At 33.7% G+C, this 10,888-nt stretch overlaps 1 protein-coding gene across 2 annotated transcripts in view; it reads left to right on the top strand.

Annotated features, from left to right (window-relative positions):
• Positions 1–7,037: 7,037 nt before the first annotated feature.
• The window catches only part of LOC133861365 (serine/threonine-protein phosphatase 5), a 30,778-nt gene continuing 26,927 nt past the window's right edge, over positions 7,038–10,888 (top strand). For both annotated transcript variants that reach the window (XM_062297149.1, XM_062297148.1), the window contains exon 1: positions 7,038–7,192. The gene's annotated coding sequence lies outside the window, so the exon portion shown is untranslated. The remainder of the gene's footprint in view (positions 7,193–10,888) is intronic.

The following is a 10,888-nucleotide window of genomic DNA, read 5'->3' as shown; positions in this document are numbered from 1 at the left end:
AGACTCAAACCTATCTTGTAGTGTTGAGACCCACCACAGTGTAGAGAACCTTCTCTTTCAGAGTTGCATTGAGCACACTAAGAACAAAATGGTCCTTTTTATGCTAGAGGAGATAAGAGGGATCAATGGTGGAGGTAAGTTTACCTTCTTCCATGCAAAACTTGGCTGGGCACGGTTTTGAACCGTCCACAAAACCCATCAAGTCGTGACTACGAAAAACAGGATCAAATTAATGAGTCCTTACGAGATAGTTGGAGGCTTCCAATTTCGTGGGGAGAAGAGGATTGGCGTTGGGAGGTGCATAGGTAGTCTTTGCAGCAGTGCTTGAAGAGGCCATTAAGATTGAATAAGAGGATTGAGGGAGAGGTCTGATAATAATAGAGGATTGTAGTAGAGAAATAGATCGAAGATTGTAATAGAGAAGCAGAAAGAAAGGAGGCAGGATCGAAAAGAAAAGAGAAGTAGAAAGAAATGAGGCAGGATCAAAAAGAAAAGAGCGTTAGTAGTAATGCTCTTATACCATGAAAGAATGAATACAGAGTACAGGAAATATGATTTTATAGAATACTTTTACAGTGATACAAGCTTCTTTATATAGACCTACGACTATGAGCTATACAACAGCTATAAGCTATACAAGGAGTGATAGCATGATTTGTGGGATTATGTTTGTGCAATCAATCAGATATAGTAACATGCCTTTTTGGATGTTTATCCTTTCTCTTTGAGATCGTGATGCAAGCTGTAGTGTGGAATTGCCTTAACAAGCTGATTGCATTCCTTAGGTCCGTTTGGGTTTGCGATTCTAAAAAGTGCGATTTAAAATCACGATTTTAAAATGTGCAATTTGACAAAAAGTGATTTTTAAAAACGTAGTTAAGCGTTTGGTAAAATCGCAGTTTAACATTTAAAATCGAAAATTAGCCTTTAAAGTTTTGCGTTTTCAAAAAAACACTATCTTACCTGCGATTTGAAAAAGCAGATTTTCTGCAATTTTAAATCGCAATTTTTAAAAACCTAGTTTCCAAACGATTTATGTTCTGCAATTTGGTTTAAAATCGCACTTATTGTCTACGAAATCGCAATCCCAAACACATCCTTAGGTGGTTGAGCAGAGGAGTTTGTGCAAGGAGAGCTGCTTTTTCCTTTTGTGGCTTTGTTGCCTTATGTGTCTATGGTCGAAGGGTCCAGTGAAGGTGAGGTTACATACGTATGGTTAACATGTGATGCATGAGAGATAAATAAAATAAAAAAGGAAGAAAGAGAAAATTTTAATAGTTTTTTATTGATTTAGTGAGGGAACAATACTAACTATTATTAATGAGTACTGTTCACTCACCAATTTTTTTTAACCAAATTGGTAAGGCTACTAGGGACTCATTTTGGACAATTTCAGCAAATTAGCTCACCAAAATAATAGCTAAAAAGCTATTTTGGTAAGTCTACTAAGAATGCTCTAATGTTATGAAAATTCTCCCACATGTAGTCCTAACAAGTTTCATAAGAAGTAAATGAAAAGGATATGATTTATTATATCAATGACACGTGTGTGGAGAAGGTTATTTTGGCCTTAGAGATATTCATATATGTATGAGCTTGGTATAGTTGCTCAAGATGAAAGCACAACCATTGAAGGACGTTGAGAATGTGGTAATTCATCTCTATGTCATGCTAAGTGCACTTTGATTAATTAGCTTGTAACGCCCCGCTTTTACAAAAAGCGTAAGTGAAAATTTTTCGAATTTCCACAAAACATTACTAACTTATTAGAGGTAATTATTGGCAACGGAATAAATGTAATATAAATTGGGAATAGGTTGACACCTCAGAGCTACTACTGAAATACCTCAAAATATATAATAAGCCAGTCAGCATAATTATACAAACAGTAATACCAGTCATGCCTCACAGGGCTAGATAATTACAAGCCAAATATCTACATATAACTGGAGAATTATAAGTACTGTCTTAAGTTAGGCTAATGAACTACAACAGGGTAGTCCCAAAAGGTAGGCTATCCAGCCTTACAAAAACTGAACTAGGAACCATCTATGTATCGGGATAGTCCTGATAATCCTCTTCTTCTTCATAGCCTGAACCATTACAAATACCATACAAAGAGAAGAAAACAACATAAACACTAAAGTGAGTCCGCTATTTCCAATAATAATATGAGTGCTGATTTATTTAATTAATGCAACACAATGCAATGGCCATATAATCACATGTATATACAAAATATAATCTATGATCGCGAATCATAGACATAAAGTGAACATAAACGTATTCATAAGGCAATGACAGTTTTAAGTGTAGAGTTTTAGGTATTTCCCTTTTTCCACTACTCTGTTGGCCTTGGCACGGTTAGCGTGTTATTTGAAACCTTGATTTCCTCACTTAACTTTTAATTATAATCTTTGGGAGCCTTGGCTCCTGGAAACCTTGGTTTCCCTGGTGACCTTGGTACACCAGTTTTTGTATTTATTATTCTTTTCAGGTACCTCCTCATTCAATAAGAACCTTGGAACTCATGTGAAGCCTCGCATACCCACCGTGGATCTTGATCCAACAGCTTGTTATTAGACAGGTTATTAAAAATAATAAAATATGCAAAATCACATGCGCAAACAAGTAAATAAAACAGTAAACATAATATTATAGGAAAAGTCAACCAGCTTCGTCCTCAGTAAATATAGAGATACTTACTAGTTTCTGCTCCAAAAATCTTTCTCTACAACTGCATAATTCCAATCATATAGTAATACTAAATTAGTGAAAAGATGCTACAATATGTTTACTATATTTATCCTTAAAGTATCATTTTAACCGTTGTCCTAATACTTCCGTTTTTGGTTCTCTTAATCAAGATATTGAATGCCATCTTAGGTTATTGAATAATGAAACTAAGACATCCTCTTTTACTAGTCATTAACTCCAACTAGTATGTTGATATATAACTCTCATTCATACCCATATGTAGCCAAAATAATACTTTCTACACACACACACATTAGCCATATACCCATATACACTTACTTACTAAGTTTATACTTTAATATTCTCATTCATGCAGGGAATTCCAGCATACAACACACACACACATTCACTTCACACATTCCTTTTCATTAATCAAAACTCCTCTATTTCAGCAACTCATTCCCACACAAAAGTATTAAAGCAAAGCTACTATCTTGCTTGTTTAAAGCTTCATGAGTGTAATTCTTTTAAGAGGAGAAACTACCCATGATCCTAAGGAACACATACTGAATTTTAGAGAGTAGAAAGGAAGATTTACTTACCAAAATTCGCACCCAACAGGTTGGATAGAAGGAAGGGGTCTAACTCCAAAACAAAGTGCTTGAAATGAGTTGGAAGTTGCTGGTTTTTGAGCTAGAATCAGAGAGAGATTTCAGATGCTGATTTCTGGTGTTTTGTTGAGAAACAAGAGGAGATTTAAGGCTTCATTTCTGGCTATAAGCGCTGGCTTTCACAGAAGAATGAGAGAGATTTTCCATGGGAGATTCAGCACCAAAACAGTGAAGGGAAGATGAGCTTACGTGAGTGGTATGGGGAGAGCTTAGGCTGGTTTTTGATGTACCATGCATGCTATATATAATAACTTCAAATGGCTAAGATCAATCCAGCACAAATTCTTCCAATGGTCGGATCTTTGACAGCAAGAGAGAGAAATATCCATGCAAGATCATCTAATATCCAAGATTAGATTTTCTTCCATATCTAGTGTCATGATTAAATTGTACCACCATATCTAGTTCAATTTCAACCAAACTAAGCTAACTTAGGCTAACTAAATAAGTTTCAATCATTTGGAGCCGTCCATAAGCAATGGGTTCAAAATCAAAGGTAGAAAATCACTTCTCTGCTGTTTACCCGTAAGCTGCGTCGCACTGGATAAAATCGCTCGATCGAAACTTAGTCGATCGATCGACATCGACCTATAATCGCTCGATCGACCAGAAAGTCGCTCGATCAATTTCAACTTTACTGATCTATTTCTTTACATGCATAAATACATAATTTTTATTAGACTATATAACAATTCTTAAGCCTTGTACTCATGCACATATCTTAATAACTTAAGTAGGGTGTCTTTCCCGGGTATTACATAGCTGACGGGCAGGTCTGCGGCCACAGTCATTACCATGGTCACAAGGATTGTGCAACCCTAATACACATAGCGTAATAGTGTACATGACCCCAAAATGAGGAATTTTATCTATAAGCAAATATTTATATGATTTAAGTGTCTGAGAAATAATAGATTTATATCTTTTTGAGATTTATAGAGTAAGAGTGCTACATGTACAGCTTTAAAATAAATGAATTTAACTCAACCGTTTTTGCATGGAATTCACCATAATAAGTGCACTAGCACATAACTTATTTTTTCATTGGGTTTTTATTTATGTTGTTGAACATAAATGTTATTTAAGACAATCGTATGATTCAAAAAAAAAATAAAAAATAAGACAATCGTTTCTGCATTTATTGAGGTTTTGAATTAAAACAATGTTTTTTTACTTTAATAATTCAGCATGTTAGTTAAATTCTTTGGCAGACCTTAATGATTATTTGAGTCTCTGAATAAGTAAATGGACAAACCTAGCCTTAACAGTCTGGGGGTGTTACAGAAGATCGCATCGCCCATACAATTAGTGAAGTTGGTAACTTGCTTGCAAATAATTTAATTACTGTATTAGATAATCTTAGCAAGACAATTATTAGGACGTTAGCACTTAAGAATAGATTAAAAGTTATCAATGAGCTATAAAAAATAATTGTTCTTAGTAGTAGGGATCATTTCAAAGTAGCAAGATCGAATGTTCGTCAGCCCGATCTATTCTTCAGCATTCTAGATGATGACAATGAAGAATTAGTGTGTGGAATTATTAATGACACATGAAAAGCTGTTGAAAATAAGCTATTTTTAGTTTACATTTATGTTTAATTTTTTTAATTAAGAACTTGTGCTATACCATTTTTGGATGGTTAAGACATTTGGTGAGCTATAAGTGATTTTGTGTTTTTTTTTTTTTTTTTTAAATAAAATTATTGCGTATTATGAGATAATTTGGTGATGTGCATTAACAGTAACTTTATTTTAATTGATGTAATTTTCTTTCATTATTATGACGCCTTCCTACAAAACAATACCAAGTTAGTTGATGTACATGTCATAGGTTTTTTTTTGTTTTTAATTTTTTTATACATCATTTTGTAGCGTAATTGTTTATGAAATAAGAAATGAACTTGATGGAGTAAAAAAAGAAGAAGAAAGAAGTTATATTATAATCGTTTATGTTTCAAAAATAAAGAAAAAAAAATGTTCTTAAGAATGTAAATTGTATTTGTATTATAAGGGTGTTGCACTGTACCAAACAAATTAATACATATTTAGTGTTCGATTTAAGCGTTACAACCAAATTAAGGAATTTGAATAGATATTCCATTTCATATTGCTTTATTCACAGTAATAGCTATTCAATTTCTTAATGGAATAGCCATTTTGCGAACCACACGAGAACTTATAATTTAGTGTATTATAATATATAAAACTCGTAAATAGAAAATATTTTAATATCATTTAAATTTAAAATATACAAAAAAATAATAATATCTTTTTCATATATTTTACCTCAATTGTCTATAGTGAGAAGTCATCCCTCCCTTTTTCTTCATAAAGTTTTTACCCACTCCATTTCTGTCGGTGTTTTTCTTCTAATCCAAACACATTGAAAAAAGAAAGAAAGAAAAAGAAATTAAAAAAAGGGGGGTGGAGATGGCATGATCTACATGATCTTGTTGAAACTCTATAAAAACAAGGGGGCAAAAGGAGAATAACGAAATCGAATGGATAGACGTCTCTGTCAAGCCACAACCTTAAGTGATCTTCATTTCAGATATTTTTCGGTCCATGATAAAAATTGACTCATGAAGTCATAACCCCACTCTCTCCACTTTATGCTTGCAATGTAGTTTAACAATATCATATCTTTGCCCTCTAGAAAGAGGAGTACATATGTAATTTTTTTTTTCTTTTATTTATTTATTATCAATGAAGTTACAAAATATTTATCACGTATTTTACATAAAAAAAAAATTAGTAAAAAAAAAAGGACCTTATTTGATAATGGTTTTAAAAACCCTTTTTTAATTTTGTACTTAAAAAATATATATTTTTAAAAATTTATTAACAAATTATTCAAAAAACAAAAAAAGAAAAAAAAAACTTTTCAATTATGAATTCCACGAAAAACACTTCTCACTTTTATACCAATTCAAAACACTTTTTCAAACTAAGGATCTGTTTGTTTCGACATAAAATGTGTTTTATTAGAAAATATTTTCAGCTAAATTATTCTTTAAGAAAATAATTTTAAATGAAAATATTTTTCAGTATTTGACTCGTACAAAAATTCAGCGATGCCCGACAACCTTCGGCTGTGGCAACCAAAAAGGGCCAACGACTTTCAGCAATCTTTGGCAAACTCCAATGTTGGTCGGAGACTCTTTGGCAAACTTTGGTGTCCTCAAGTGGTAGTGGTTGGAGACTTGGGGCGAGCTTCAGTGACTTCTAATGACCTTCGACGGCGGTGAAGAATGAATTGTGAGAGAGAGAGAGTGCATACAAAAAAGAGAAGCATGATCTCAAAAAAATGATTTATGTTAGTAAAGAAGAAAAACCATTTTACGTAGCTTAAAATAGGTGTTCTTGGTTAACTGAAAATGTTTTCGGTTTGACCAAGATTTATGCGTATCAAACACCAAAAAATAGATCAAACATTTTCTAAAAATATGTTTTGTATCGAAACAAACGGACCAAAATCAAAAATACATTTTTCAAAATTACTATGACAAACTAAAACAAACAAAAGAGAAATAAAAATTTATTTGTTTATTTGTTTTTTCTTCAAGTTGATGCTTTCTTTTGGCCTACAAGAACAAGACCAAGGAGCTATAAATTAATAAATATATTTAGATTCCAGACCCTTTCCATACATATCCAAATATATTCAACTTCCAACACCCTCCAAACTAAGCCCCAAACAAATGTACATATATAATATTATTTACTTCGCAGAACTAGGGTTTTTCCTTTCCCTCCAACTCTCTCTCACTGTGTCTGGCGAGATCGGATTGTCTGAGCTAATGCAATAGGTTCTTCTCTCAGGTACTTTGTTGTCGCTGTCCTGACTATTTTCCTTCCCACTAACTTAATTCTCTGTTTGGTTTCTAAGAGAAGTGAGGGAAAATAAAAGAAACAGTACGTTTTTGGTTTCATTGCATTATATTTTCCTTCGATTTCTCGCCAACTTAACAGGAGACAACTGCTTTTGGTTGCTGAGATAGGGAATGGATAAAAAGATTGAATTTTCATTCTTAAGGGTCATGTGGGATTGGAATTTTCAGTAAAAAGGTGACCTTCAGCGGCCTAGCCGCCTAGTTATTAGAGTTAATTTAGTTGGAAGTGCTTACTTTCTCAGTTCCCAGATAATAGAAAAATCCACTCTTCAATTGTTTTTTGGCTCTACTGCATAGAGCATTAGTGCAAAATTTAGTTCTGGTTTAAACTAGTATTGATCGTGTTTTTTAGTTTACGAAAATAATGTGATGCTTATGAAATTTGATCACCAATTTATGTTTTATCAAAATGAAAATTGTACTGTTTGTGTACATTTTGGGATTTCAGCCTGCATTAAGCTTCAATTGTTTGAGTTATTTGTGTCATACAGAAGTGTGGTGAGAAAACAGTAATCAAAATTTCATGCATTTGCAAATAAGTATATCTTGTTTAAATACATGTTTTTGGTTTGTTTTAAGCACATTTAGTATGCCTGTATTCATGCCATGTCTGGTACAGTGCTGGTATGTAATCATAGGTTTTGGTATCTTCTTTCGTTCATGCTTTGCATTCCCTACGGCTAGATTTGTAGGCAAATTATTTCGAAGCCATTGAAGGTGGTCAGTTTACATTATCAAAAGTCTTCAGATGATCCAAATGTTTGTTCTTGGAAATTTTCTTATAGAGCTACTTTTTTGTTTTTTCTAATTACAACAGACATTCAATAGAGACCTATTTTTTTTTTTTGGTGAATTAAAAGGGAAAAAAGAAAAGAAAGGAGAGCTTTGTTTCCTGAGAGAATGCTTGGTTATAATAGCAGTGGAAGTAGTGATTTTGAATACTGCTTCCCAAGTTGGCTATATATCTTCACTTTCATTGTTATATGAATGGAACAAAAAAAATTTGTGACACCATACATATCCTGTGTGTGTGTGTATTCTTTCTCCTGAAAAATAATTTTCCTGAAATTTCCTGAAAAATAAGTTGCTTTCTGGCTTGTGCTCAGAAGAGTTGGACCTTTTCATGAGTTGACTTTCTGACACTAACTTTTCCTTGGCTAGTGCTTTCTTATTCTTGTAAAACCGTTAATTTGCGTATGGACACTTAAGAGAGGAAGTCATGTTGGTCATACTTATATATATATAGATTGTGAACGGTATCAGGATTTTTGAGCCAAGTGCTGTGAATGATTTACAACATTTTTGCAAACCTTAATTTATCACTCATTTTTTAGTGCTGAATGTAACACCTGATATAGTTTTAAAGCTGTTTATTGTCTGAAGTAGATAGATGCATATATATCGCTAGTGTGATTCCCAAAGGATTAGTTAGTTTCCCATGGAGTAATATTTGGAGCTCCTAGAAAGCCTTTTTTTTTTTTTTTGTGTGTGTGTGTGTGTGGATGCTGCTTGGCATAAAGTTGATAGTAGATAACCTTATGAGGTGCCAAAATATAGCAGACTAGTGTTGCATGTATAAAACTCTGGGGAAATAGTTAGTTATCATCTACTGCATTGTTTAGTGGCTAGAGAATTGTGTTTTCTAGTGTTCTCTTTGTTCGAGTTCCAGTGGGTGATGCTAAAGACAACTTATGAGCTGTTTTGAATGATAGGAAGGGAAGTTTGGCCGCAATTATAGTTTTAACATTTGAAAAGCAGGTGCCTTTTGTGTAATATTTGGATGGAACACAACAACCAAATTTTTGGGAGGTTGGAGCATATTATTTTGTTGCTTAAATCTTCTTTATTGAGGGCGTTTGTATTGTTGGATGTCTACTCTTAATGGTTCCTGATGCTCATCTTCTTGATTGTGAGCCTTAGATTATGATTCTTTAAGGGATCTCGTGTACACTTCTTGTACTAGAGTTCGACATCACTTATGTCACGCATAAATCCATCGAGGCTCGAGCCCTACTGCATACTTAAAGTTATGCCCTCTACTTCCAATCAATGCTTGCCATGGCCTGTGCTTCCTTGTTCATATCTCCATAGAAAGCTAACCGCACTTTCTACTATGGCCTTTTGCCATTCGTTAACTTCATTTACCCTTCACCTATTCCTGAGAAGTCTTTTTGGCAATAAAATCTCCTTTGATCCCCCTGGGTCTTATGGGGTGGGGCTATGGAAGAATATATGGAGGGGGTGAAGTTCATTTTGTAGCCATACTAGATTTGAGCTGGGAGATGGGTTCAAGATCAGGTTTTGGGATGATGTGTGGTGTGGAGAGATGACCCTCAAGGAAGCTTTCCCGGTTTTATATGGCATTGCTCGAGATAAGGATGCGCTTGTTGCAGCTCACTTGGACTCTACTAGTGGTTCCCTTCAGTGGGATGTTAGCTTTATTCGAGTGGCCCACGGCTAGGAGGTGGACGTCTTGGCTTCCTTCTTCACTTGTTGTATTCCATTAGAGCGAGAAGGGAAGGGGAAGACAAGCTTTGGTTCCATTCTCTTTTCTCTTGGACTGCTGCGTTTCTAGCTTCCTTGGGCCTTGTTTGGTTCGTAGAATAGACTACTGGAATAGAATGATTTTTTCTATGAAATAATCATTACTTTGTTTGATAGGGGTCTATTAATTAGAATAGTTATTCCCATTGGAATAACTATTCCATTACGAAGATGAATACCTATTCTTCTAAAAAAATAGAGGAATAGCTATTTCTAAAGGAATAAACTATATTTTTTAGAAAAAATACTCTTTTATTTTTCTATTTTCTCTCAATTTTTTTTTTATTTTTTTTTTAATTTTTTTTTTTTTTAAAAAAAAAAAAAAAAAAAAACCAAAACCAAAACTCCCTCTTTACAGAATGGGTAGTTGGCCAGCCACATATGGAGCCGGGGGTTGTCGCATCACCCCTGGAGCATTTGGGGGTGGCCCAAGTTTTCAATATATATATATATATAATTTGAGTTTTTTTGTAGCTTTTTTTTTAAAAGAAAATAATGTGGGGGGTTTTTTAGTAATTTTGATTGGATTCCAATTAAAGTATATGAGTTGTTGCCAAACTAAAGAGTAGGAATAGCCATTCCATTCGACTCTCTTTTATTCCCGGTAATAACTATTCAATTTTCCAATGGAATACTCATTCTGCAAACCTAACGAGGCCTTAGTGATTAGCTTTAATGATTTTATTGTTCTATTTTCTTCTCCTTTGACGATTATCATGTATACTCTCTGTGTACTTGGTTATGCTTTGCGTTTTTTATGATATTACTCTTACTTATATATAAAAAAATATATATTAAGAAAAAAATCATCCAAAAGGATTGAACATTTGTTGGCCATATATGTGGACGCATCTGGAAGAAAATTGCTGCATGTAGTGAGCCTGTACCTTGCAAAGTGAACTTGTACCTTGCAGTGTCAAACTGTGCTGTTACATGTTGTGTGATATGATCATAATTATTAGATATTTTCCGTGTCAAGTAGAAACTAATAAGGAGTAAATCTCCATTTATTTCCAGCCTTTTATTTCCTAGTCTAATAAGGAAGAGATATTCCCAATAAGGATGTAGGCTATTCGTAAGG

The sequence above is a fragment of the Alnus glutinosa genome, chromosome 2 (assembly GCF_958979055.1).
Source record: "Alnus glutinosa chromosome 2, dhAlnGlut1.1, whole genome shotgun sequence".
NCBI lineage: Eukaryota > Viridiplantae > Streptophyta > Magnoliopsida > Fagales > Betulaceae > Alnus > Alnus glutinosa.
This window is presented reverse-complemented; position numbering and strand designations above follow the sequence as displayed.